Source organism: Notamacropus eugenii, chromosome 6 (assembly GCF_028372415.1).
Source record: "Notamacropus eugenii isolate mMacEug1 chromosome 6, mMacEug1.pri_v2, whole genome shotgun sequence".
Lineage (NCBI taxonomy): Eukaryota > Metazoa > Chordata > Mammalia > Diprotodontia > Macropodidae > Notamacropus > Notamacropus eugenii.
Window position 1 is genome coordinate 166,525,952 of NC_092877.1, and position 27,970 is coordinate 166,553,921.

Here is a 27,970-nt window from a genome sequence, read left to right on the forward strand (position 1 = left end):
CAAACCAGGCCCAATAAAACTAGGAACAGGCCTTGGGGAAACTGAATCACTGGCAGCAGTAATGGTTTCCAGAACTCTCAGCCCACAGATGTCAAAGACAATTTAAAAGGTCATCAAAAAAGATGTGTTGACCAGAGTGAGAGAAGAGCACAATCCAGCACAGTCCATGGCAGCACAGCTCTGGCCCAAGCAAACCAGAAACAGGCCTTGGGAGGGACAGAATCAGCAGTGGCACCAACAGCAGCTGCTTCCAGAGATCTTAGCTCACAGACACTAAGGGGGCTGAAGGATATTACAGGGGTCTTTTTGCTAGCACAGAGGAAGGGCTGTGTTGCTTTGCCCATATTCAGGTCTGGATCACAGTCCTGGATGGCAGTCTCAAAGTGAAGAAGAGCACATTTACATCAGAGCTTGTGGACACAGTGAGGAGAGAGTCTCCTCACAGATCCAGAGCAGAAAAGAGTGTTTGTGTTCACTCATAGACCAAAACACCTTGTAGTTAACACCTCTCCTTAGATCATACCACCTTGGAAGAACTAAAAATTTACAAGTCCCTGGAAGTATCTCTGAAAATAGCTGCACTAAATCTCTGAAGCTTGAGACAATGCTCCCTCCACCCTAGAAGCAGGCCTTACTTTAAAAAGGAGCTAAAAGTAAAGTAACAGCCTAGGGAAGTAAGAAAAATAAACAAGAAAAAACTCTGACTATAGAAAGTTACTATAGTGACATGGAAGATCAAAACATAGAAGAAAACACAGTCAAACCTCCTGGACACAAGTCCTCCAAGAAAACTATGAATTGGTCACAAGCCATGGAAGAGCTCAAAAAAGGTTTTGAAAATCAAGTAAGAGAGGAAGAGGAAAAGCTGGGAAGAAAAATGAGAGTGATGCAAGAAAATCATGAAAAATGAGTCAATGGCTTAGTAAAAGAGAAACAAAAAAATTGAAGAAAATAACACCTTAAAAAGAACTAACCAAAATGGCAAAAGAGGTCCAAAAAGCCAATGAGGAGAAAAATTCCTTAAAAAACATAACTGGTCAAATGGAAAAGGAGGTCCAAAAACTCACTGAAGAAAATAATTCCTTTGGCTGAATAAGTTGTGGTATATGAATATAATGGAATACTATTGTGCTGTAAGAAATGATGGACAGGCAGACTTCAGAAAAACCTAGAAAGACTTATGTGAATTGATGCTGAGTGAATGAGCAGAACCAGGAGAATATTATATATAGTAACAGCCACAGTATGAGAGGGCTGTTTCTGATAGACTTAGTCCTTCACAGCAACACAAGGACCTAAAATATTCCCAAAGGACTCTTGAAACAAAATGGCATCCACATCCAGAAAAAGAATTATGGAATTGGAGGGCAGAATGAAGCAGACTATTTTCTCTTGAGTTGTTTCAATTTAATTTTTCTCATAGTTTTTCCCATTCATTTTAATTCTTCTATGCAACATGACTAATGTGAAAGTGTGAAACAAAAAAAAATATTAATTCCTTAAAAATTAGAATGGAGCAAATGGAGCCTAATGACTTTGTGAGGAATCAAGAAACAATAAAACAAAATCAAAAGAATAAAATAATAGAAGACAATGTAAAATATCTCATTGGAACAAACAACTAACCTGAAAAATAGATCCAGGACAGTGAATTTTAAAATTATTGGACTACCTGAAAGTCATGATCAAAAAAAGAGCCATCATCTTTCAATAAATTATCAAGGAAAACTACCTTGATATTCTAGAACCAGAGGGTAAAATAGAAATTGAAAGAACCCACTGATCACCTCCTGAAGAAATTATGAAAACTGCCAGGAGCCTTAGAGACAAATTTCAGAGTTTCTGGGTCAAGGAGAAAAATATTGCAAGCAGGATAACACAAGATTTAGCAGGTTCTAGATTAAAGGATTAGAAGACTTGGAATATGATATTCCAGAGGTCAAAGGAGCTAGGATTAAAACCAAGAACCACATATCCAGCAAAACTGAGTATAATCCTACAGGGGAAAAATGGATTTTCAATGAGACAGAGTACTTCCAAGTATTCTTGATGAAAAGACCAGAGGTGATTAGAAAATTTGACTTTCAAGTACAAGACTAAATAGAAGCCTAGAAAGGTAAATAGGAAAGGGAAATAAGGAACTTAATAAGATTAAACTGTTTATATTCCTTCATGGAAAGATGATAATTGTAGCTCATGAGACCTTTCTCTTTATTGTATAGACAGAAGGCACAAGTGTGAGTTGGATATAAAGGGATGATATCTAAAAATTAAAAACAAGGGCTAAGAGATGAATATACTGGGACAAAGAGAAATGGAGAGGTGAAATGGGGTAAATTATCTCACATAAAAGAAGCAAGAAAAAGCTTTCACAGTGGAAGGGGAAGAGGGGGGATGTGAGGAGGAGTGAGTGAACTTTACTCTTATCACACTTGCCTCAAAGAGGGAATAATATATACACTCAATTGGGTGTGAAAATCTATCTCACCCCACAGGAAAGCAGAAGGGGAAGGGGTTAAGAGAAGGTGGGAGTGATAGAAGGAAAGGCAGATTGGGGGAATGGGTAATCAGAATGCAGTCAGCTGTGGTCGTTTCCAGACTTCTCAACCCACAAATGCTAAAAAAAAAAAAAAGTAAGGTTTACTCATTCTCTCTCACCTGCCCTCTGTTGCACTCCACTGTAAAAGCTGTTTCTTGCCTCTTTTACGTGAGATAATTTACTGTATTCTACCTCTTCCTTTCTCCTTCTCCCAGTACATTCCTCTTTCACCGCTTAATTTTATTTTTAGAAATATCCTGTCATATTCAACTCACCCTGTGCCATCTGTCTATGCTCAACCCCTCCCCACCTTACACTCATCAGATTTGGCTTAAGAAGGGAGCAAAATGCATGCTCATTTGGGCATAGAAATCAATCTTAACCTACAGAAATGTAGAGGGGAAGGGGATAAGAGAGGGGTTGATGATATAAGGGAGGGCAGATAGGAGGAGGAGGTAATCAGAAGCAAATACTTTTGAGAATGGACAAGGTCAAAGGAGAGAGCAGAATAAATGGGTAGTGAGATAGGATAGAGGGAAATATAGGTAGTCTTTCACAACATGATTATTATTTGCATGACTATGTATGTATAACCTATATTGAATTGCTTGCCTTCTCAGTGAGAGTAGGTGGGGAGGGAGAGAATTTGAAGTTCACAGTTTTAAAAATAAATGTCAAAAAGTTTTTATATTCAACTGGTAAATAAGATAAGGCAATGGGGTATAGAAATCTATCTTGTGCTACAGGAAAATAGAAGGGGAAGGGGACAAGAGAATGGGGGGATGCAGAAGGGAGGGCAGATTGGGGAAAAGTAAACAGAATGCATGCTGTCTTGGTGTGGAGCGATGGGAGAGATGGGGAGAAAATTTGGAACTCAAAATCTTGTGAAAGTGAATGTTGAAAACAAAAAGTTAATTAATTAATAATTTAAAAAAAGAAATGATGAGCAGGATGCTCTCAGAAAAACCTGGAAAAACATGAGCTGATGAAAAATAAAATGCACTGTGTACAAAGTAACAGCAATATTGTATGCTCGTCAGTTGTGAATAACTTAGCTATTCTCAGCAAAACCATGATCCAAGAGAACTCTGAACAAAAAATTCTATCCATTCCAGAGAAACAACTGATGGGATCTTAATATAGATTGGAGCATGCTTTTAAAATAATAATAATAATTTACCTAGCACCACACAGCCAATATGTGTGAGACTTAGGGATTATACTAAGGTTTTCCTGACTCCAAAGTCAGTTTCTCTTTCTACTATGCTATGCCACTTCTAATATAATAATAATTACCATAACAGATTTGGAAAGCCTCTTAACAAAAACCTACACAATATTAATTAAGCCCAAGCTTCATCACTATATAGCATCTGTGGAAAGATTACCTCACCTTCTCTATGTCCTACAGCTCAAACCTAGCATCTCTTCCTAGCTGGTCAAACCTTCTGGTATCATTACTACCTTTATTTTCTAATTAGAGAAACCACTTGACCAATGATATTTTTTTAGGCACCTGTATCCTTTGATGTTCTTGAAAACTTTTAAAATTCCTCTTTTATTATACATATGAAGAGAAAGCACCAAGTTTTAATATCACTCTGTATTGGGTATTTTATCAGACCTTGCCACTGATAATATAGCAAGTCCGATGTCTATCTGCCAGCCAAAAAATGATATGTTACCTTTTACTTCTGGGATAGTCAGATCAGAAAACAACCCCAGATCTTTCTTTCAGCACCATGGAAGGATTTGATTACAGCTTGTTTCCTTTTTAGTAAGCTCCAAATGTAACAACTGTATATAGTTTCAATAAAGGACTATTAGACGCTGGTTGAAGGATATTGTTGTCTTAAGCAGGTCTTTTAGAGAGAAAAATGTATGTTTGATAGTTTATTATTTTTCCAGTTTTCAAAATTAATCAACTAAGTCAGAGGAGAAGAAATATCCTCCCAGTATCTATTCACACCACCATAAACTGCTATGTACATAGTAGAGACATGCTGCTCTTCCTTAAATAAAGATGCATTACTGGTCCCTTTCATAAATCTTGGTGGGCTGCATCTAGCCTTAACGAAGGGAGTTATTCTGTCGAACCTAAAAATGGGATTATGACTGAAAATCTATGCATTTCCTAATTTATGGCTTCTTGCCTGGTAGTTAAAAAAAAGGCAAGAAGAAAATCTTGTTGTAGTGTTTCAAAAGGCTACTCCTCTTGGCTTCAGTCACATCACAGCAAAAGAAAGATTTCTCTTGTTTAGAGGTCATTTAGCTGCAGACAAAGGAAATGAAATGCATACAGGAAAAGCTTAGTTTGAGCTTATGACAAATGGAGGAGGGTCCACTATTTTAAATAAGACTTTCCTCCCCTCCCTGGTGACTTTGTCAAAGGAGATGTATTAATGGCAAGCCATGTAGAGAAACTTTATGAGGATCTGGTGGAAGCCTGAGTTGCTTAGCAATTAATCATTTTAGAAAGGAGTTAAAAGTGCATCTCTCACAAGTCATTCCTCATGTATGAATAAAATAAAATAAAAATTGGAGATGCTTTAACTTGGAGGCCATGCATAATAGATACATTAAGAAAAAACCTTCTATGATTATCATATATATATACTCACTCTGCCACTTGCTATCTCTGCACTCCAAGTTAAGTAAAAGAGAGGCATGTGCCTGTTTGAGTTAAGAGGCTAAACCACATCGCAAAGTATGCGTTACGGATTTTTTACTGAATTTTGTTATTCCCTTTTGTGAAATGATAGCCACATCATTTGTCAAAAGTTAGGCAACTTCCTTCTCTGGAAATGTTAAGAGGTAGCCAGGGGAAGTAACTGAGCCAGGAACATTCACCTTTGAAGCTCTCGATGAGAGAGAAGGCATCAGAAAAGATACTTTAAAAATACCATAAGGACAGTATTTCAGTACAGCACAATCATGCCTGAGAGGTAGCAGCATTTTAATGATGGTAGGGACAGATTGCAATTGTGACCTTGTTATTTAATAGTCATGAAAGGGAAATTTCTGGACCAAAATTCAAAGGAAAGAAAGAAAAATGTAAATACCACGAAACTGGCCTCTCCTGAGAAACCAGCTCATGTACAAGAATCATACTGGGCAATAATAAACAGAAAAATTGTAGTCTCTTCTCTTTCCTCCTTTGAAGAAAACTGGAATTCTCTTTCCTTCTATGTTATAACCAGTATTACAGTACATACTGTTTAGTATTCCCATCAACCCTGACTCTTTGGAAAACCTTTCTTCCATTTCCTTGCTTCTATCATGAAAACATCTAGGAATCTTTATTAAAAATGTTCTAAGATGGGAGTCAAGCTGGCAGAATAAAGAACAGGTCACTCTAACCCTCCTTTGTTGACCTTGAAAAACCCAGAGAATATTGCCCCAGAAAAAACCCTGGAACAGTGGATCCAGAAGAAAGTGTACAGCAGTATTTTAGTTCAGGAGGTTAGAGGGATTATCAGGAAAGTTCCCTCTTTCTGTGGCTGAAGGGGACCAGCATGTGATTGGAGGCATCCCAGCAAGCCCCACTTCAGTGGACCAGTGGGAGATCCTGACCCCAGGGTGGCAGAGCCAGCAAGTGCCAACACCAGGACCCCAGGCATGCCTTCCCACAGCCAGGAGAATTGGCAGACACCAGCGAGAATGGAAATCCACCAGCAGCTGAGCCTGCCCGTGCTCTAGCACAAGCCTAAGGGAGGAGGAGACCTGCAACTGCCAGACCACCCTTCCCCCACACCTCACACTACAAGTTTCAGTGTAGCCCCGGGGAAATGCAGAAAGATCGCACCTCGCCTGAGCACACACCAACCAGCTCCACCTCATCACCAGGTAGGCTACAGCATTATATAGCTCCCAGATGCCAGAACCAGATACCACAGCACACAAAGCAAATAACTAGGCCTTAAGCTCCCAGCACAAAAAGTATGGGACAAGGCTCCATTTGCCCCCAAAACATAGATCCACTTTAAAAGCCAGAAAGAAGTTACAATGAACAAAAAAGAAAATTTCAAAATCAGAGACCATAGATTCTTAGTATGAAGACAGGGAAGTTCAAAATGCAAATTCAGAAGAGGACACATTGACACTACACCCACATCTGAAACCTCAAAAGAGAATATGAACTGCTCTCAAGCCCAAATAAACATTCTTGGAAGAGCTCAAGAGGGATTTAAAAGCTCAAATTACAGAAGTAGAAGAAAAATTGGTTAATTCTTTTAAAAATGTAATTGATAAAATGGGGAAAGAATTCACTGAAAAAAATTCTTTAGAAAGTAAAATTAACCAAACGGAAAAGGAGGTACAAAAACTAACTGTAGAAAACAATTCATTAAAAATTAGAATTAGGCAAGTAGAAGTTAATGACTCTATTAGGCTTCAAGAATCAATCAAACCAAATGAAAAGAATGAAAAAAAGAAAATGCAAACTATTTCATTGCAAAAATAACTGAACTGGAAAATAGATACAGAAGAGATAATTTAAGAGTTATTGGTCTACCTGAGAAAGTCAGATGAAAGAAAAGAGCTTGGACAGTAACTTCCAAGAAATTATCAAGGGCAACTTCCTTGAGGCCCTAAAACCAGAAGGTAAAATAGTCATCCAAAGAATCCACTGATTACCTCCTGAAAGAGACCTCAAGTGGAAAACACCAAGGAATATTGTAGCCAAAATCCAGAATAAATAGATCAAGGAGAAAATAGTGCAAGCAGCCAGAAAGAAATAATACAAATGTCATCAAACTACAGTCAAGATCACACAGGATCTTGCAGCTTCTACATTAAAAGATGGAAGGGATTGAAATATGATATTCCATAAGGCAAAGGAGCTCAGACTACAACCAAGGATCAATTACCCAGCAACACTGAGCATAATCTGTCAGGCAAGCAGATGGGCATTCAGTGAAATAAGGCATTTACAGACCTTCCTGATGAAAAGGTCAGAACTCAATGGAAAATCTGTTCTTCAAACACAAGATTGAAGAAAAGCTTAAAAGGTAAACAGGAAAAAAAATATTAAAAACCCTTGTTATTCAAAAAAGGGCAAACTGTTTACATCCTTACATTGGAGTATGATACTTGTAAATCTTGAGAATTATGTCTTTATTATGACATTTTAAAGGACATACAGAGAAAAAGAATGTGAGTACAAATTAACTGATGTGATGTTAAAAAAAAAACTAATTAAGGGGTACAAAGGAACTGAAATGGGAGAAGAGGAAAAGAGGAAGTAGAAAAGAGTAAATTACATTACATAAAGAGGCACAAAAACGAATTATAGTAGAGGAAAAGAAGGGAGATGAGCACTGTTTGAACTTACTCTCATCTGATTTGGTTCAAGGAGGGAATAACATATCCAGTAAGTATAGAAATCTAAATTATTCTACAGGCAGTAGGAGGGAAAAGGGGAAAGAAAAGGGAGGGGGCTGATAGAAAGGAGGGAAGATTGAGGAAGGTGGTGGTCAAAAACAAAACTTTCTTGAGGAGGGTAAGATAGAAGGGAGAAATAAAAGCTAAACAGGGAAAGGTGGAGAGAAATAGAATGGAGAGAAAGACACAGATAGTAATCATAACTGTGAATGTGAATGGGTTAAACTCTCCCATGAAACAGAAGTAGATAGCTGAATGGATTAAAAAATCATAATCTTACAATATGTTGTTTACAAGAAACACAGTTGAAACAGGGGGATACACATAGAGTAAAGGTAAAAGGTAAAATAGGATATATTATGTTTCAGATGAAGTAAAGAAAAGTAGGAGTAGCAATCCTAATCTCAGACAAAGCAAAAATAAATCTAATCAAGAGATAAAGAAGGAAACTATATCCTGCTAAAAGGCACCATAGACAATGAAGTAATGAAGTGATATAACTTCCAAATACTTACAGGAGAACTTAAGGGAGTTAAACAGGAAGAAATAGAAAAGCTATACTAGTGGGCAACCTCATCCTTCCCCTCTCTAAACTTGATAAATCTAACCTCAAAATAAACATGACAGAAGTTAAGGAGGTGAAAAGAATTTTAGAAAAGTGACCTCTGCAGAAAACTGAATGGGAATTGAAAAGAACATAATTTTCTTCTCAGCAGTACATGGCACAAAACTGACCATGTACTATGGCATAACACCTCACAATCCAGTGCAGAAAGGAAGAAATATTAAATGCATCCTTTTCAGATCATTATGAAATAAAAAGTATATATAATAAAGGGTCATGGAAGGATGGACTAAAAATTAATTGGAGCCTTTTCTTTCTGATTTGTGGAGAGTTGGTCAGTAATGGTAGAGGATCTGAAGTTTGGAGGCATTTTTGGTGACTCTTTGCTGGGCCCCCAGTTGTCAACATGCTGCAGAATGAGTACATAGAGTTACAGCAAAAATGGTATGGCTACCACTTGGATTACCATGAGAAAAAGAGAAAGAGGGAAAGCCAAGAGGCTCATGAACGTTGAAAGAAAGCAAAGAAAATGACTGGTCTAAAAGCCAAACTCTACCATGCTGAGAAGATTCAGATGAAAAAGACTATCAAGATGCATGAAAAGAGAAATACCAAGCAAAAAAAAATGATGAAAAAACTCTCCAATGAGCAGTGCCTGCTTATCTGTTATCATATTGTTCCAATATGATTAAACAGAAACAAAAAGAGAAAACTACTAAATGGGAAGTGCCCTTGCCAAAAGTCCATGCCCAGGGAGAAACAGAAGTGTTAAAATTTATTTGTTCAGGAAAGAGAAAGAAAAGGACTTAGAAGGGAGTAGTTACCCAAGTCTGCTTTGTTAGGGATGGCATTACTCAAAAACCACTAAAATATGGAAGATTTATTAGGTCAAGGGGTTTACGTTTTAAGAAGGCTCATGTAACTCATACTGAGCTTAAAGTCACTTTTTGCCTACCCAAACTTAGTGGGAAGAAAAATCCCTCTTCCCCCAATATATACAACTCTGGGTATTACAACCAAAAAGACTGTCATTGAAGTGAATGTGAGTGAGCTAGGCCTTGTGACACAAGGAGGCTAAGTTATCTGGGTAAAATACTCATAGATTACCAACAATCTGGACAATTATGGATACATAAATTCTGTCTTGCTTGTTTGATTGACTGAAGCTCTACATATTTGACAATTATTAAAGATTCTACAATATATCAAGAAAACTACAACAGTTACTATGTTGAACAGTCAGTCACAAAATTAAACCAAAGACCCAGGTCTACACATTGGTTGTTTGGATTTGAGATTAACTTGGAAAAGAGATGAGACATGATTTTCTATTCTTTTATGAGCCTTTTTTCCCATTTTGGAGTGGCTAAAAATTAATTGGAAATAAAATAATCTCATCCAAAATAATGAGTGGGTAAATCAAAAATTCATTGAAACAATCCATAATTTCATTCAAAAGAATGACAATAATGAAACAACATACCAAAAAACTTATGGGATGCAGCAAAAGTGGTTCTCAGGGGAAGTTTAATATCTCTAAATGCTTACATGAATAAAATAGTAGAAGCAGAGATCAGTGTATTGGGCATGGAACTTCTTTTTTTTTTTTTTTGTTTTCTTTCTCATGACTTCTCCAATTAGTTATATTCTTCTATGAAACATGACTAATTGTGAAGATGTGTTTAATAGGAATGTATGTGTAGAGCTTATATCAAAATGCATGTCGTCCTTGGGGAGGGAGGGCAAATGGAGGGGCAAAAAATTTAAAACTCGTGGAAATGAAAGTTGAAAACTAAAAATAAATAAATTAACTAATTTTTAAAAATATTCTAACACTTCTATATCAGTGGAGAAGTCATGGTATTTCCTTTGCTACTAAAGATCTCTCCTCCAAATTTAACTTTAAAGTTTGCAATTCTGAGCTAAATACACCAGGCCTAGTTGAAGAGCCATCTTTTTTAAAGTCAACACTTTTACATAAATTTCAATACATCATTAGGGGGCGGGAGGGAGGAAATAAACATTTATAAAGCAATTACTATTCATCAAGCACTGTGTTAAGTGCTTTACAGATATTGTCTCATCATAATAGCATCTATCTCCAAGGAATGTTGTGAAGATAAAATGAGATAATTTTGTAAAGTGCTTACCATAGGGCCCAATTCATAGAAAGTGCTTTATAAATGCTTATTTCCTACCTCTCATTTGAGCCTCATACCAACTCAGGGAAGCAGGTTCTGTTATTATGTCCATTTTACAGTTGAGGAAACTGAGGCAAACAGGGTTAATTGACTTGCCCAGAGTCACACAGCTACTATGTTTCTGAAGCAGAATTTGAACTCAGGTACTCCTACTCCAGGTTCAGTTCTCTTTCCACTATGCCACCTAGCTGCCTCATCCATGATTTCATTGCTGTATTTCTCTCTCTACTTCTGTGGACCAAAACTTCTCACCCCTGTAAGCACATTTTGTGCACCTATCATCTCTTTCCATAATCTTTCCATGAATCCTCCAGACTATCCAGTCAACATTCTGAAGGCCTTCCTCTGATTCCTTTGATGTTTTGAGTGTACCTATGCAACACCTGGGATGGTCCCTTGTTAAACCTTCATCCTCACCACACAATGATGCCTAAACCTTCGCAGGCACTGTCAAATGTATCAACATGAAACAGATGTGGTTTTGTCAACGAAAAACGGTGTTAAGAGAGAGGCATTACCAGTTACATCCTAAAGACCACGACTGGGTCATTCCACTGGGCTTACAGATAAAACTTTCTAGGTTTTTCCCCCTATTAGAATGTGAGGCTGTCTTGTGTCTCTGAGACTATTGAATAAAATTTCTATCAAGATGTTTGAGTTCATTGTTAACATTCTGGGAAGTAACTAAAGTACTTGTCCAGGTTTCTTGATGTTGATTATTAAATAACAAGGACTACGATCATTAAACTGGAGGCAAAGCTGGAGAGTAACACAGATGTTATTAATTGGAAGAGACCTTTCCATGAATCTCTTAGGCAAATGACATCCAGAAACAGAATAACTAGGGTAGGTAGAACAGGACCTTTACTGAGGGTGCTGACATGAGAGGAAGCAGTATGCTTTTTGCACTCTACTCAGTAGTGGTGACTACCACTATTTCTTTGCCACTTCTAAGGGCGTATTTCAATGGCACTTCCTTTTTTTCTGACTTTATCACCACCGTCATATCCCTAGCTACCATCTTCTTACCTTCTTTTTCTTCTTGGACAATGAGCAGTTGGGTTTAATAACCAGGCTGTGATATGGATATATGTTATGAAGGTAGCCTCGGGTCTCAGGCTCATTCCCAAATCAATTTTCTCCCAAGTATCAGAATTCTGAGATAATGCCTTTTCAAATGCACATATCATAATTAATTGATATCATTTTGCTTTCTTTATCAGTGGGTAGGAGAGAGATGGGGGGGAGAATTTGGAACTCAGTTTAAAAAGAAAAAACATTTAAAATTAAAAATAAAATTTAAAAATGCACATAGCAATATCTTTCTTGATGATTGGTAAAAATTCTTTACCTTCAATATTTTGAGGGAAAAGACATCAAATTCTCTTTATCATTGTGAAGGTAGGTCCCACAGAACTTCAAAACTGATTGGAGGAGGGAGGGAGAAATGGGTGAGTAAAGGGAAGAGAATCACACATCTCACAAGAAAAACAACTTACCTGGAGAACTAATCAAGAAAAGAAAGTCCACCTATTACCACCTGAAAGAGATCCTACAAGGAAAACGTATAGGAATATCCTGGTCAAATTCTGAAATTCCTAGATCAAGGGGAAAATATTACAAGCAGCAAGAAAAAAACAATTCAAATATAGCAGAGCCACAATCAGAATCACACAAACCTAGCAGTGGCAACATTCAAAGACCACAGGTCTTGGAACACTATATATCAAAGAGCAAAAGAAATGAGGTTCTGGCTGAAAATATGACAAGCTAGTAAAGCTAAGCATAATCTGGAATGAAAAAAAGGACATTCAATGAATTGCCAGACTGCCAGGATTTTGTTGCAAAAACAAATCTAAACTCAATAGAAAATTTAACATGCAAGATACAAGAGAAATACTCATCAAAGACTAATTTAAAGGACTCAATAAGGACAGGCTGTTTACTTTTTATATGAGGAAATGTAAAAAATATGTCTAACATTGCTATTAGTAATTGGGTAGTTAAAAAAGAAAGATTGGAGTAGACTTGAGTATGATGTGATTCTAAAAAGTAACTGTTTAGGAAAAGTTTAAAAGATGATACATTTAGAAGGGAATAAAAGTCTTCTAAATTTATAAAGAAATAAGATGGTGAGGGAATAGGACAAGGGGGGGAAGAAGAGTGTTTAGATTAATGGAAATGGGAGGATAAGAGAGAGATCTTTGGAGGACAGTAGGTTAAGTAATAGGAGCACAAGGCAGTGAGCAGAATGAAAGTAGAGGAGTCAGGAGGGATAGGAAATAAGAAATACACACAAATGAATAAAGATTAGGAGTAAAATTTTATTAGTAAAAAGAATCATGATCTCAGAAAAAGTCAAAGCTAAAATATATTTAATTAAAAGAGGAAAATAGGGAACCTATACAAATGTTTTAGACAATAAAAAATAAAATAAAATAAAATAACTAGACAGTAGAAGGTTGGAATACTGCTGTGGTGTAGGAAATGGGGAATTGGTGGACTTAGAAACATTGAAAGACTCAGATTTATGAAGGAAGAGGTTATCCACGCTCAGAGAAACAGAGGACACAGTAGTACAAAATGGTCTTACATGGATGCATATGAATATATATGTCTATATATGAGTATGATTATAGATCTAAGTATATGTGTGTATATATATGTAAGTGCATGTATGCACACATATATGTATATGTTTGTGTGTGTATGTTTATACATGTGTATATATGTATATATATGTGTGTGTGTGTGTGTGTGTGGGTGGGTATGTATATGTATATTGTGTGTATATCCATATTTAATTGTAACTTTCTTGGGGGAGAGTTGGGAGGAAGGAGGTAAAAAAGAACAAAGTAACAAAACTTATAAGGAAGCAAAGATGGAGAGCTCTGAATACAATGTATACTATTTATTATATACACTTTCTTGAAATGCAAATTCCGTGCCTGCATATTTTGAATTCTCTCTTACATTCTGCTGTGCACATGGCAAAGCTTTTTTTCTTTTCTTATTTTATATTTAAGTTTACAATGTTTCTTTTTCTTTTCTTATTGTGTACTTAAGCTTTAGTATTTAAACTTAAATTAATTTTTAAAAATAAAATAAAAAAACAATCCAAAAATTGAGTTTCTTAAGCTGGGAGTCTCTGAAGTGTGCATGTGTGTGTGTGTGTGTGTGTGTGTGTGTGTGTGTGTATGTAAACAGATATATAGGTTCAGAAAAAGGAAAGAAAAAGAGAGAGAGAAATATTGAAAGATACAAATACAGACAGAAGAGATACAGAAACAGATAAAGGAGATAGAGATGATATTATATATATAGTAGGTATACATATATGTGTATATGTATTTCTATGTGTATATGTGCATATGTGCATGTTTCTATATACAGAATCAACACACATACATGTGTGTATTTTGTATGTGTATATAACATGCATGTAAACATGTAAGTATGTTTACTAATGTTTTATACATACACATGTATATGTTTGTTTATGCATGTTTCAGTATAATTTGTTTCCTTTATAATTTTATGTTTTTATCTTATTTGAGGCATTTAAAAGCATAATTCTGAGCTTTGCTTCATAGATTTCAGCAAACTGTGAAAAGGGCCCTTGACAAACACAAAAAGGTTAAAAATCTCTGATCCAAAATAACTCATTCACTAAAGATTTAGGTAGTCAATGAGTTCCTCTTCGTGTATATATATGTGCATTACATAGATATAAACAATAATAAAGTTCATCTAAAATGGATGACTGAGTTATCTTCAATCAATGATTCATATATTGTGCCTTTACTGTTACTGCTGTTCTTAACCTGTTGATTTATTTATTTAAACAAAGGCTGATCCTCAGACACAGTTCTCTAGTATCTCATCCTCATGTGGAGGTGACCCTGGGATCTTGTGGACTGCATCCACTGAGCCCAAGCTCCACTAGGTCAAGCTTCAAGTCTGGGCCTCTCATCACCAAGCTAGTCACAGGGTGATGAACTCTGAAGTCTCAGCAAGTTCCAGATATTATTTATGAAGTTATAGAAGATTCTCCATAATGGAGAGAAGAGCCATATTGATGAAATGACAGATTCTTGATGTTTTAAAGAAGTCATAATGACCAATATCCTCAGGAAGAGTCATTAACACATGTTCCCTGAGTGATGAATTGCTTCTATTTCCTCTTTTGTTCTCAAAGCTAATTAAAAAACATCCTTTAGGTATTCCCTGATGAAAGACAGCAGCTGTCAGGTAAATAAACAAACCCCTTCTTTGAACACACAAATATGAAGCCAGGTACTACCACTATAAACACAGGCAAAAATGTATTGATTTTTCTGTCAGACATTAGTTGGCTCATTGACTTTTGTAAATTTATACATGCAGGTATCAAAGAGAAGCCTGAAGCAATTGGAGTAACTGAAACCAGATGGAGTTTGACTTGTCCACAGTGGGTTCTCAATGAAGGTAAGTATAAAAGTGATGAAAGCCAGAGTGATGGCAAACGTAATGTGTAGAAAGTGGGAAGAGTCCTTCTTTAGATTAAAGAGTAAGCAGATGAAGTTGACTGCAAAAGGAGGCAGTCAGAGATAAGTGAGCCTAACAAAAAAGTTAGCAAGAAATTTTACAATTTGTGATCAGCCCAAATTTGATTTAAATGGGAACTGAGTGACACTGCAGGGTTCTGAGAAGGGACAAAAGGTATAATATCCACTAAACACAGTAAGTTAATCAAAACACTGTTGTTTACAGAGAATCAGAATTGGTACTGAAGGAGTCCTAGCCTGTGTATGTGAAGAATTTTCACTATAATACTGAGTGGCTTACAACTCCCAAATTAACCCCCAAATTTAACAGAATTAAATTTAATAAGGGTGAGCCCAGAGGAGAAGTATTGGTCAGACAGTAATTCATGGGGAACATCGGGAGCAGCCAAGCACCCCCTCACTAAAGAAGGAAGAAACAAGAAAATAAAAGGAAGGAAACATTTGTTAAGTGTCTCTTCTGAACCAGGCACTTTATAGAGATTATCTAATTTGATTCTCACAATAATTTTAAGAGGCAAGTGTTATTATTATCCACTTACAGTTAAGGAAACTAAGGCAGACAGAAGTTAGGTCACACAGCTAGTGTCTGAAGCTGGATTTGAATGAAGGTCTTCCTGACTCCAGGACCACTGCTCTATTTACTGGGCCATCTCTGGCAGTTTGCCTCTGACAGTCTGATGAAACCTAGCCCCTTTCACAGAATAGTATTTTAAATAGTTAAAAGAAATGCTAGATGTCTATTGGAAGATAATGAAAATTAAAATGTAGTTTTTTCACTTAAATTCACAGATTCTCTTCATGGATCTCTAGATTCAGAACCCCTGGACTAGAGTTTTTAATAGACAAGAAATTCAATGTAGGTTAACTATATGACATGCCAGTCTAAAAGCTAATGTAGTAGAAACATTAGCTTTATAAGTAGAAATACAGTGCCAAGATTGAGGGAGTGCTGAGTTCCATGCTGGCCATTACATTTTTAGGAAGACTATGCAGACTATGTCTAGGGGAAGATGATCAGAAAAACTGTGCCATACAAAAGTTGGTGATGTGATGACCAAAGCAAAGACGTCTTTAAGTGTTTTAGGGCTGTCATGAAGAAGAGACAATGGGGTTGTTGTGTTAGTCCCACATGGCAAAACTGGCAGCAATAAGTCAATAAACAATTATTAAAAACCTAATACGTGTCAGGCACTATGCCTGACTTGCAGTACAAAGAAAGGTAAGTATTCAAAGACAATATACAAAAGGAAGCAGAAGATGGAGAGGGGGAAGAAAATACCTTGGACAAGGTCATGATGGAGAAGTCCAGAGGAGAGCAGGCAAATGGGAACTGGAGAGATGGCAGACCTGGGTTCCTTCCTTTAAAGCTCTTAGCCCACTCCAAATCAGAGTAGTAGATGATATGGATGAACCTGTGCTTTAAGAAAATCATTTTGGAGGCTGAATGAAAAATGGACTAGCATCAGAGAGAGACCTGTGGCAGGTAGACCAACCAAGAGGCCACTGCAATAGTCTAGGAGTGAGAAGATGGGGGCCTGTACCAGGACTGTGGCAGTAGCCAAGGAAAGAAGAGACCAAGGTAAAATTGACATGACTTGACAATATATTGACTGTGGGGAGAGACAGATAGTGAAGAGTTGAAAACAACAACTCAGTTGTCAGTCTTGGAGACCTGGGACAATGGCAGCACCCCTCATCAGTAATAGAAAAGTTTGGAAAGGGGGAAATTTAGGGGGGAAAGATGAGTTCAATTTTGAACTCAAGATGTCTAATAAGCAGATGGATTTGCAAGACTAGAGGTCAGCAGAGTGGTTAGGGCTGTATAAGTAGGTTTGAGAGTAACCAGCCTAGAGCTCATCAATTCCATGGGAGCTAATGAGATCATGAAGTGAAATAATATAGAGGAAAAAGAGAAGAGGATCCAAGACAGATCCTACCAAGCTAGAAAGAATTCAGTTCCAGGCCCTGATGCCTGATTACCAACCACACTAAATCCAAAGAGGTTCATTATCAGGGTGGTCACAGGTCACAGGTAAGCACACAACCTTACCACTTACTCTTTATGAGACAGTTTTTTCAAGCATTATTCAGCATGTCCCATAAGTTAGTGCAGTTTTAAGCCTTAATACCTTACCTTCAGTAAAACTTTTGGAACATCCTGTATATTATCCAAGAGGTTTTTTTGGGGGGTAGGGGTTGTTGTTTTTTTACTTTTTTTCAACACATCAAGGAATAATGAGGGACAAATAAATAAGTGAGTGAACTCCAGGTTCCTGGAAATGGTCAGGGAAATGAAGATGACACTGATTGCTATTGGTCCTTGAGAATTTGAATAAGCTATTAAAGGCAAGGAGGAAAGGGAAGGGGTAGAAAATGGTTAGATGGAATAAACGAGCATAAAGGCAACTCATGCTTATTCAATGCTAATGCCATTATCTGATTTGTATTCAATAATATATTAATCTTTTCTACTGTGTTTGGAAGGTAGAATCATAGCACTATTGTGAAGTATTTAGAATTTATTCTGAGATTTTTTCTGAGCACAGTGGTTCTTTTTCATTAGTGATTTCCTCCAACTGCTCTGAGATGAGTCTGTCCTTTCATCACCCCCAGGGTAAATTTATGTGGGTCACTGACAAGGAGGGTAGTGAAAGAGAGAAACGAGATTGTAGGAAAAGCAGCAGGCTGAGTCAGGAGACAGATTCTAGTGTCCACTCTGTCACTAATCAGTTATACTGACACCAAGCAAGTCACTTACTGCTTTGGATCTCAGTTTTCTCATCTACAAAATGAGGGAGTCAGACTAGACGGATTTCAGGGAAAAAAGCATTGATTAAGCACTTACTGTATGCTAAGCAGTAGGGGATACAAATAGAAAAAGAAAAATAGTTCCTGCTGTCAATAGGAAGGAAGGAAGCAAGGAAGCAAGGAAGGAAGAATTTAAGTCCCTTCGATGTGCTGGATTTTTTACACAGTGCCTGGCACAGAGTGGATGTTACATAAGTGCTTATTTCATTCCCATCCTCATTTTGGGGGGGGGGGAGGGGTCTGTACAGTAAGTTTGAGTTTTTTGTAAAATCCCTGGCCTCCAGAGATTTCCTACCTCTCTCCAGTTCTATCTTATTGGAACTAGACAGATCTTTTCAGATTTTCAAGAAAGTGAATGTCTTCCAGGTGTTCCAAAGCAGTGTTAATCTAAGTTAGATCTCTTACAGTATTATTCCCCCTAAGGTTGGCCAGGGAGTTCATCAAGTGAACATATAGAACCCAAATGAGTCTGTATGTGGTTTGTGTCCTGTCAGTTGGCAAAGATGCTGAAGTAGTTTGCCATTCATTTTCAAGCTCTTTTTTTTCTTCAGATGAGGATCTGAAACAAGTAGGATTAAGCAACTCATCCAGAGACCCAGGGCTGGTAAGTGTCTGAGGCTAGCTTTGAAATCACAAAGATGAGACTTCCTGATTTCAGGCCTGGCTTTCAATCCACTGTACCACCTAGCTGCTGTATTTCTAAACCTATCATATTGCCTGGCACATTATAATAAGTACTTAATGTTTTTTTTATTTATTTACATGCACACAAATAAGTATATATGAACTATATGCTGAGTAAATACAGTGATAAATATTGGTGGAGGAAAAGAGAGTTGAGCAAGCAATAACAATCAAGAAAGCCTTCCTACAGGAAACAGCATCTGAACTAGGCCTAGCAGAAAGCTTTGGATTCTACAAGTTAAAAACAAGGAGGGGGCACAATGCAGACAAAGTATTAGCACAGGAAACAGAATGACCTAGTTGAAAAACAGCAAGAAAGCCTGGTGCACATTGGACATTACTACTCCTCAAGAAATAGACAAAGACAGATTGTCAAGTCTTTAAATACATGACAGAAGAGTTTCTATTTTATCCTGGAGAGAATGGGAAGGCATTGAATCTTCTCAGTCAGGTCAATGATTTGGTCATATATGTGCTTTAGGAATAGTTTGACAGATATCTATGGGGTAAATTAGAGAGGGCAGGAAGACCAGCTAGAAGACTATTGCAATTATCCAGGGGTGAGGCAATGAAGGTCTGAATTAGTATGTTGGTTGTGAGACTGGAGAAATGGAAACAGAGAATTGAGATGCTAGGGAAGCAGAATTAACAAGACTTGGAAATTGTCCTAAGTGATTGATAGGGGTGAGGAAGAAGGACTCTGAAGGGGAAAAACCTAGGCAGCTGGAAAGATGGTGATGCATTGCACAGAAATGGAAAAAAATGGCAGAGGTACATTGGAGGAATGAAAAAGAGTCTTCCTGATTCCAAGTCCATTGTTCAATCCACTGCATCACCTAGCTGCCTTATCTCCATTTTACAGAAGAGGAAACTAAAGGTGAGCAAAGATAAGATGCGACTAGAGCAAGGTCACACAGCTTTAAGTATCTGAGACTAGGTTGGAACTTGGATCTTCCTGACTCTAGATCCCATGTTCTAGTTACTGTGCTTCCTATCTGTCTTATTGGTAATGAGATCCTTAGTAACCAGGGAGAGAAGAGTTTCAACTGAGTAGTGGGTTCAGAAACTTGAGAAGTGGGAAAAATGAGCATAGAAAAAATTTTCCCCTATGAATTTGGCAGGAAAAAGAAATAGAAATATAGGATAATACAAGAGGATATAAGGATGATTTTTTTTTTAAGTCTGGGGGACATGTAGCAATATTTTCAAGTAAAAGCAAAGGAGTCAATGGATAAAGAGAGATTGGAGATTATAAAAAGAAACAGGATTACTTCAAAAGAAGCAAATTTCTGAAGGAAACAGAAGACGATACAATCAAGGTCATAAATAGTTTAGGCTTGGCAAGGGGAAGATCTCCTCTTCCCCTGAGACTGAAGCAAAGGAGTATATAAGCAAGGACAGGAGTAAGTTTCTGATAATCTCAATTTTCTCAGTAACGTATAAGGTGAAATCTGCTGCTGAGAGAGTGGGGGAAAGGATAGTAGTGTAGGTAGCTTGAGAAATTTTGAAATAGGCACATTGAGAAGTGCCATAGGAAAGTTAGTAAGGAAGAGTAAAAATATTGCTGTGTCATAATGAGTACATGGTATAGTGTAGACAAACTGGTATTGAAGACCCAGCCAGTTCAGTCGGGTGACTTCCTCCAGTAACATTCTGAAGTCCAGAACTAAAGTTGTATACAAGATTGTGAGCTAGAAAGGAATAAACGGTAAAAAGGACAAGGTACAGAGAGAATCATGGGCAGACGACAGCAAATTCACACTGGTTAACTCAAGATATCAAAAGGGAAAAAATGAAGATAAAAAGGAATGCAGACCACGGTAGGAAAGAAAGGAGGGGAAGCAGTGACTAAAGGTAAAATGAAGATGGATAACAAGTTTAGGAGGAGGAAAGCACAGGGACAAGTAGAAGGCAAGGAAGTGATAGGGCAACAGCAGGATTTCAGAGTGCTAACTTGTGAAGGTGGAACAAGTCTGAGATTAAGGATTGTCTTTTGCCTTTCTTTGTTAACTCCAGTGCTTAGCACAGTGCCTGGCATAGAGTAGCGGCTTAATAAATGTTTCCTAACTGAGAGTAAGAGTATAATTATCTTTTTGAGAAGCTAAAATGAAGTTAAAGTTCATAGGAGTGGAGGAGTTTTATACACTGGAAAGCAAGGTGACTTGAAGATCCATCAACAATGTATGTGGAATTACCCAAGTACAGGGAATCTGAAAGTGGCAATGAGGAGCAAGGAGACAACCTATGAGAGAAGTGACTATTAAATAACCAATTATTGGGGAGATCTAGGTTTTTTTTTCCCCTTCCTAGATGCTCATTCTCTACTAGGTCAAGCCAACATCAGAACATTGCTGCTAATGAGATTGGATTAACTTTCTCCTGAATCTTGTTCAGACCCCACCCAAGTGGGGAAGCTCATTGTGTTCTTCTTGGATTGGGATAGATCCTAGGTGATTTAGAAGTAAATGACATAATCAAAGTCACATTCTGGCCCTCTCCCAACCCTGTCTCTCATCATTAAGTCCACCTCTCTCATTACTTTTTAACCAATCAGAGTCAATTGAGACCCTCAGGAACATCCGCTCTTCCAAGGGCATGTAAGTATTGAGTGGGTCCAATGGGGAGTCCTTGGTATTCAAGAGTGTCATTGACTCCTTTTATTAATTCTTGCTAGCATGATTAATAAAACGATTAATTACCTGGAAACTATGTCTTTCCAACATTTTATATGTCACACCAATTTGTCCTCCTGGTTCAGAGTCTTGGGTGACATGAGAGAAGGCATACTACATACTTGGAAGGGTAGTCAGTTATAATCATAAAGCCTTTTATTTGTGTCACAGTTGATGTATTTCAACACACTTTAATACACACTATCCCATGATGAAATTGGTTCTCTTTGAAAACAAAAGACAAACAATATTTTATTCTTCCAGCAACCCAGAGAGATTGATACAATATCTCACTTTTTAGATGGGGAAACTAAGTCCCAGAACCTAGGTTGTTCTGGTTTTTAGTGACAGAGCTAATATTAAAATTCAGGTCTCCAGATGCATATTCTTTCTGGAGAAGTTCACTGTATTTTCCTAGAAACAAAATGAACTCAGTTCCATACCATTCAGAGAGTTGGAATGATACTTTTCCCAAGTTTTATGCTTTGAAATCTAAATTAGGACAGATGCTCCTTTACCAAACATGGAAAGAGGATCATTTCTAACAAACATATCTAGGTATTCATCATAGTATTTCTATAGCACTTATCATCATCAAAAACAAAAGGAAACCAGAACTATTTGGAATTCTTTTTTAAAACCAAATGCCCTAAAGCAAAGAACCATAACATATAGATCCATTTATTTAGGTATTATTTTCCCTAAATGCAAATATTCAGTTTAAAGTGTTTTTTTGGGGGAAAAAAGCTGATATAGGCAAAATTTTACAAGACATGGAACCCTGGGGGAAAAGGAGGCAAACCAGGTGATAAAATAGTAGAAGCATATGTTTCCCAAATTCAGAATTCTTTTGCATAGTAAAAATGTATTTACTAGAACAAAAGAAATTTTGGGAAAAAATCACACAGCCTGGAGTATTTTTTTCTTTCCAAGTGGGAAAAAACCACCAAAAACATTTCAATAAATATTTAGCCAACCTTCTGTCTACTTATTTTAATTTTCCATTTTTTAAACACCATAGAATATGGCCCATCACTGTGGGGAGATATGTTTAATCATTTCTAAAACATTAAAAGTATTTTCCCTCTTCCATATTTTGTGCTTGTGATTACAAACTTGAAAGGAAAAAACTCTCCTGACTGTGTCTTCCCTCCTAGGCTCTTCTGCTGTGGTAATCAGCAGAAGATTTCCATCAGCTCTCTGTTTTTGTTCTACAACCATCCAACTCTATTATAAGTAAATGGCAAAAGGAGGTCTAGTTCGAAACACTAGAAATGTTTTACAGTTATCACCTAACCATATAGGTGGCAAGCAGAATTGTTTGAAGGAGCTACTATAGAATTATTTGTTGGATAAAAGTAGTAATGGGTGGTATAAATATCTCTATTATTTACATAGCTCTGCTATACTGCCCTAAAAATAAATAAGCTGACACGCTATTGTCTCCACCAACATCCTTCTCCATCAGGGTTTTTTTTTAGTCCCTAAGATGTTTTTTCATTTGAAGGATTATTTTCTTATTCCCTCAGTAATTAGTAGGTATATCTTCATATGGTGTAACTGGAATTATATAATTTGTAGAGTATGATCTGGTAGAGGGCCCACAGGTCACCCACAGCAACATATTTTCTTGTGGTATTTCCTGGGGGAGGAAGGCAGGGAGAAAGAAAGAGGGGGCAAAGGAGGAAGGAGGGAAGAAATGAAGGAAGGAAGGAAGGAAGGAAGGAAGGAAGGAAGGAAGGAAGGAAGGAAGGAAGGAAGGAAGGAAGGAAGGAAGGAAGGGAAAGGAAAGGAAAAGAAAGGAAAGGAAAGGAAAGGAAAGGAAAGGAAAGGAAAGGAAAGGAAAGGAAAGGAAAGGAAAGGAAAGGAAAGGAAAGGAAAGGAAAGGAAAGGAAAGGAAAGGAAAGGAAAGGAAAGGAAAGGAAAGGAAAGGAAAGGAAAGGAAAGGAAAGGAGGGAGGGAGAGAGGTGAGGCAGATTAAATAGAGGGAGTCTGTATGTGGAAAGGCAGAGAGAGAGGAGATAACAGAATAGCTAAGAGAAGATAAGGTTTATAGAGATGAAAAAAGAGAGATAAAATATAATCATGGAGGGAGGTAGAAATGCTAAATGGAATACATATCATTGTCCTTTCTTTTTAAGGACAGTACAGATAAAAAAATGTCTCCATTGTGGAGTTTGCTCCTATCAGACATTCTAATGTGTGAACTTTATGTGATGGAGAAGACTTTCAAGTATATTTATGGAATCAAATATCAATGCTACCATCTAACCCTGCTCACAGGATTGCCAGATCATAAATCCTACTCATCCTTCAAGGGCTAGCTAGCTCAGGTCTTTATCTCCTCCACTAAGCCTTTTCTAACTACTACTATCCACCCATACTGCTTCCTTCTCTGACACCTGAAGCACATGTCATCTACAGTATATTGGGTACCAAGGTTTATTCTGCCTTGAATTATCCTCTCACTATTTCATATGTGACTTTTAATGAGACTATAAGTTCCATCAAGGACTATGTCAGTGAGATTAGTGAGGAACAGCATTCAGTCAACAAACATTTATTACCATGATTTCAGAGAACTATGCATCCTACTCACTGTCATAGGGGTAATGGACACAAGATGCTAAATGAGATGAATATTTTTGGACATGGCCAATACGAAAATTTGTTTTGCTTAGCTACATATATTCCTTACAAAGGATTTCATTTTTCTTTTTCTTTTCTGATGAAGGAGATGGAAAGGAGAGAGTGGAATATTCTTGCAAATTGAAAAGCAAAAGTTTAAAGCATTTATTTATCTTTTGCTATGTGCAAGGCACAGTGCCAAGTGTTATGGATACAAAGAAAGACAAAAGTAGTGGCTTCCCACAAGGTGCTCACATTCTAATGGGAGAAACAACATGTAAATAACCAGATGCATATAAGATATTCAGAGAAAATGAAAGGGCACCTCAAAAGGAGAAGCACTAGCAGAGGGAAGACCAGAAAAGGCTTCCTGCAGAAAATGGTATTTGGCCTGGGTCTTGAAGAAGCCAAGAAAACTAAAAGGTAGAAATGAGAACTTAGGTCAGCATTCCAGAAATGAGGTCGTTGGTCAGCCTTCCAAGCCTGGGTGAAGGCTTGGAGACAGATTATGACTATGGGATGTATTGACAAGAATGATGTGTAAGAAGACTAAAAAGTTAGGAAGCAGCCATGTTACCAAGAGTTTTCAGTGTCAAATAAAATTTACAGGAGACATGAGATGTAGGGTTGTATTCTAGAAACAAGTAGAACAATGTAAAGTGGATCATAAATTGTGTGGTGGGAACCAAAATTTAAGAAGAACTGAAGGTCAGAAGGGGCCAAGTTGTAATGGGATTAAAATGCCAAATAGGATTTTATATATGATCTTGGAGGTAAGAAGGAATACTGAGGTTTATTAAAAGGGGATAAATGAAGGACATGGTCAGATCTACTCTTCAGGAAAATTATGTTGGTAGTTGAATTGAGGATAACTCTCCCTACTCCTAAGCAGAGGTGAGGCAGGAAGAAAAATTAGGTTAGTGCAATAGTCTAGGCAAGAGAATGATAAGAGCCTAATCTGGGGTGTTAGTTGTATGAGTGGAGAGGATACGTATACCAGAGATGTGGTGAATGTAGAAATGACAAGATTTGTCAACAGATTAGAAATACGGGATGAAGAAGGGTGAAAAGTAGAGAATGACACTGAGCTTATGAGTCTGGGTGACTGGGAGAATAGTGCTGATGGAAACAGTAAGAAGGAAAAATTTGGGTGAAAATATAATGAGTTCTGTTTTGTACAAGTTGAATTTAAAACATTTACACGATATCCAGTTCAAGATGCCCATAAGAGAGCTGATTGTGCGAGACTGAAGCTTACAAGAGAAAATAGGAATGGATTCATGAATCTAAGGATCTTCTGCATAGGAATAAGAATTGAATTCATGAGATCTGATGAAACCACCAAATTAGAAAGTACAAAGAGAAAAAGGGCCAGAGCAGAGGCTTGGAGGACACCAGTGGTCACTGCTCATGACCTATAAAAAGAATCATAAAAAGAAAAAAAAAACTGAAGATGAGCAGCCAGAAGATAAGTGAACTAATTGAGAGCAGATTAATTAAAATAAAACTAGGAAAGAGAGGATATCCAGCAGGAGATTAATTTTGTTAAATACTGAAGACAGGCTAAGAAGGATGAAGATGGACATAAGGTCACTGTGTGGCAATTAAGAGAACATTGGTAACTTTGGAGAAAGCATTCTTCAGTTGAATGATGAGTTGAATGATGAGGTCAGAAAGCAGTTTGCAGACTGTTTAGAAACAAGTGAGAAAAGAGCAAATGGAGAAACCAAGTATAGACAACTTTCTCAAAGTGTTTAGCCAAAAACACTTAATCCATGATATAAGACAGTGGCTAGAGGAGGTAGTAGGGTCAAGTGAGAGTTTTTTTTTTACAGATGAGGGAGATGAACATGTTTACAGGCAGCCAGGAAAGATGCAGTAGGGAGAGATAAATTGAAGGTAAGACAGAAAATTGCTGTGATGGTAGGGACAACATGCTGTAAAAGACATGAAGATGAAGGGTACAATAAAAGTATGATAAGGTGAACCTCCAATCCTTCATCAAAACCAGAGTGAAGCAGGTAGATAAGAAATACGGCTACATGATGTATAAAGATAAGGTTCTTGGCAAATAGTCTCATTTTGGGGTGAGTAGGGGAATGAAAAAATGACATGAGGTTCTCAGAAGGGAGGGAAAGTAGAGCGATGCCATGATATGGTTGAGAAACGACAATAAATTTTGCCACAAATTCTGCAAACAATGGGATGGAAAACCAATTAGGGATGAGTAGAATGATTGCTTTGCTGCAGTGAAGACCCAGTTGAGTTTAAATTTAAGTAGCACATTTCATTATTTCTTCTTGCTGTCTTCAGCATGTGAACCAAATTAAAAGAAGTAGATGGTAGAAGTAATCTACATTTGAAGTGTAATAAAGTAATAGGACAAATGGTCAAGGGATTCAAGAGTAGAGGATATTATAGAGTTGAACTGGTTCATCAAAGGAATGATGGAGGGAATGAATGAATTATCCAGTGCAGAGCAGTGCAGAGCATAAGCAGAACAGGGAATAGAGGCAACTGGGTGGTACAGTGGATTGAGTGCTGAACCTGGAACCAAGAACATCTGAGTTCAGATTAATCCTCAGACAATTACTACTTGTGTCAAGTGACTGGGCAAGTCACTTGACCTCTGTCTGACTCTATTTCCTCCTCTATAAAATGGGAATAACAGTAATACCTACTTTCCAGGGTTGTTGTGAGGATCAAATGAGATGACATTTGCAAAATGTTTTACAAAGCTTAAAGTAATAAATAAATGCTAGCTATTATTATTATCATCATGATAACTGAGATGCAGAGGGAACAAATGTCATGGTATGCAGAACAGGGTTAGGTAAGGCAGATAGAAAGATGGATTCATAAAAGACTATTTTGAGAGAAGAAAATTTAGAGCTCATAAACATAAAAATGGAAAACCAATGGGTAATTACAAGAACAAGGAGATACTCTCTGTATATAGCTGAGGAATGTATCATGGACAATGGCTTAGATTGAGGAACTGAGGAGTTAATATATTTGAAGGAATATCAATATGTATGCTGAAGTCCCTTAGTATGAAGGCAAGTGTTGGGAGTAACAGAAAGATTTTAAGCTGAGATGGTCCTCACCCGTTACAAAATATTTTTGACAAATATTTTTGACTTGGATCAACCTATCTTGGCACTGTTGTTTGAGTTTGTTGGGCCAGTCTACAATCCAGGACTAATCTCCATTGGTAAGAAAACCCCCAACAACATCATGCTCTTTAGTGGTCTCCCCAACTGATCTAACTTAGTCTATAACCGTAGTCTTAGAAAGTTGCCTAGGACACTGAAAAGTTTTGTGACCTGCCCACAGTTAAACAGCTAATATATGTCAGATCCAACTCTTTCTGACTCTAAATCCAGTAGTCTATCCACTAAATCATACCACCTCAAGGCAAGAGGCCTATATCAATTATCCCAGATCTCTCACATAATTGATTATATATCAATAAATCACTTAACCCTCTTGAGAAACCATTTCACTATTTATAGATAGGAATAATTATATTTGAAAGATATTTATTCACAGAAATACATAGGGATAAATATTCTTAAAGTATCTTGACAAACTGGTAGAGGAGGGTCATAGACAATGTCAATGGCATAAATTAATATAAACTGTGCATTACCAAGGAGGACATCAATTAGTATATCAAAACTTTTTCTCTAAGTTAGAATGTTCAAATCATCAGTTTATTAATTTCCCAATAAAATAAATTTACTTCCTTCCTTTTTAATTAAAATTTAGTTCACTGATAGGCTATTAGTGATAAAATTGTTACACTCTATCATTTTAGAGGAAGAATAAAATATATGAGTTTATCTTTGACTAAGACAACACTTTAGTGTTGGACATTATCTAATTTTTTAGTAGCATTTCCTCAGAGACAGGTAGCCTAATTGACAAAGAAACTGAGTTGT

At 37.1% G+C, this 27,970-nt stretch overlaps 1 long non-coding RNA gene and 1 pseudogene across 1 annotated transcript in view; both read left to right on the forward strand.

Moving 5' to 3' along the window:
• The window catches only part of LOC140510831 (uncharacterized), a 68,919-nt gene that overhangs the window by 24,794 nt on the left and 16,155 nt on the right, over positions 1–27,970 (forward strand). The window contains exon 3 of the long non-coding RNA XR_011969379.1: positions 15,074–15,154. This is a non-coding gene — a long non-coding RNA (uncharacterized lncRNA). The remainder of the gene's footprint in view (positions 1–15,073; positions 15,155–27,970) is intronic.
• LOC140510829 (ribosome biogenesis protein NSA2 homolog pseudogene) lies at positions 8,893–9,642 on the forward strand (annotated as a pseudogene).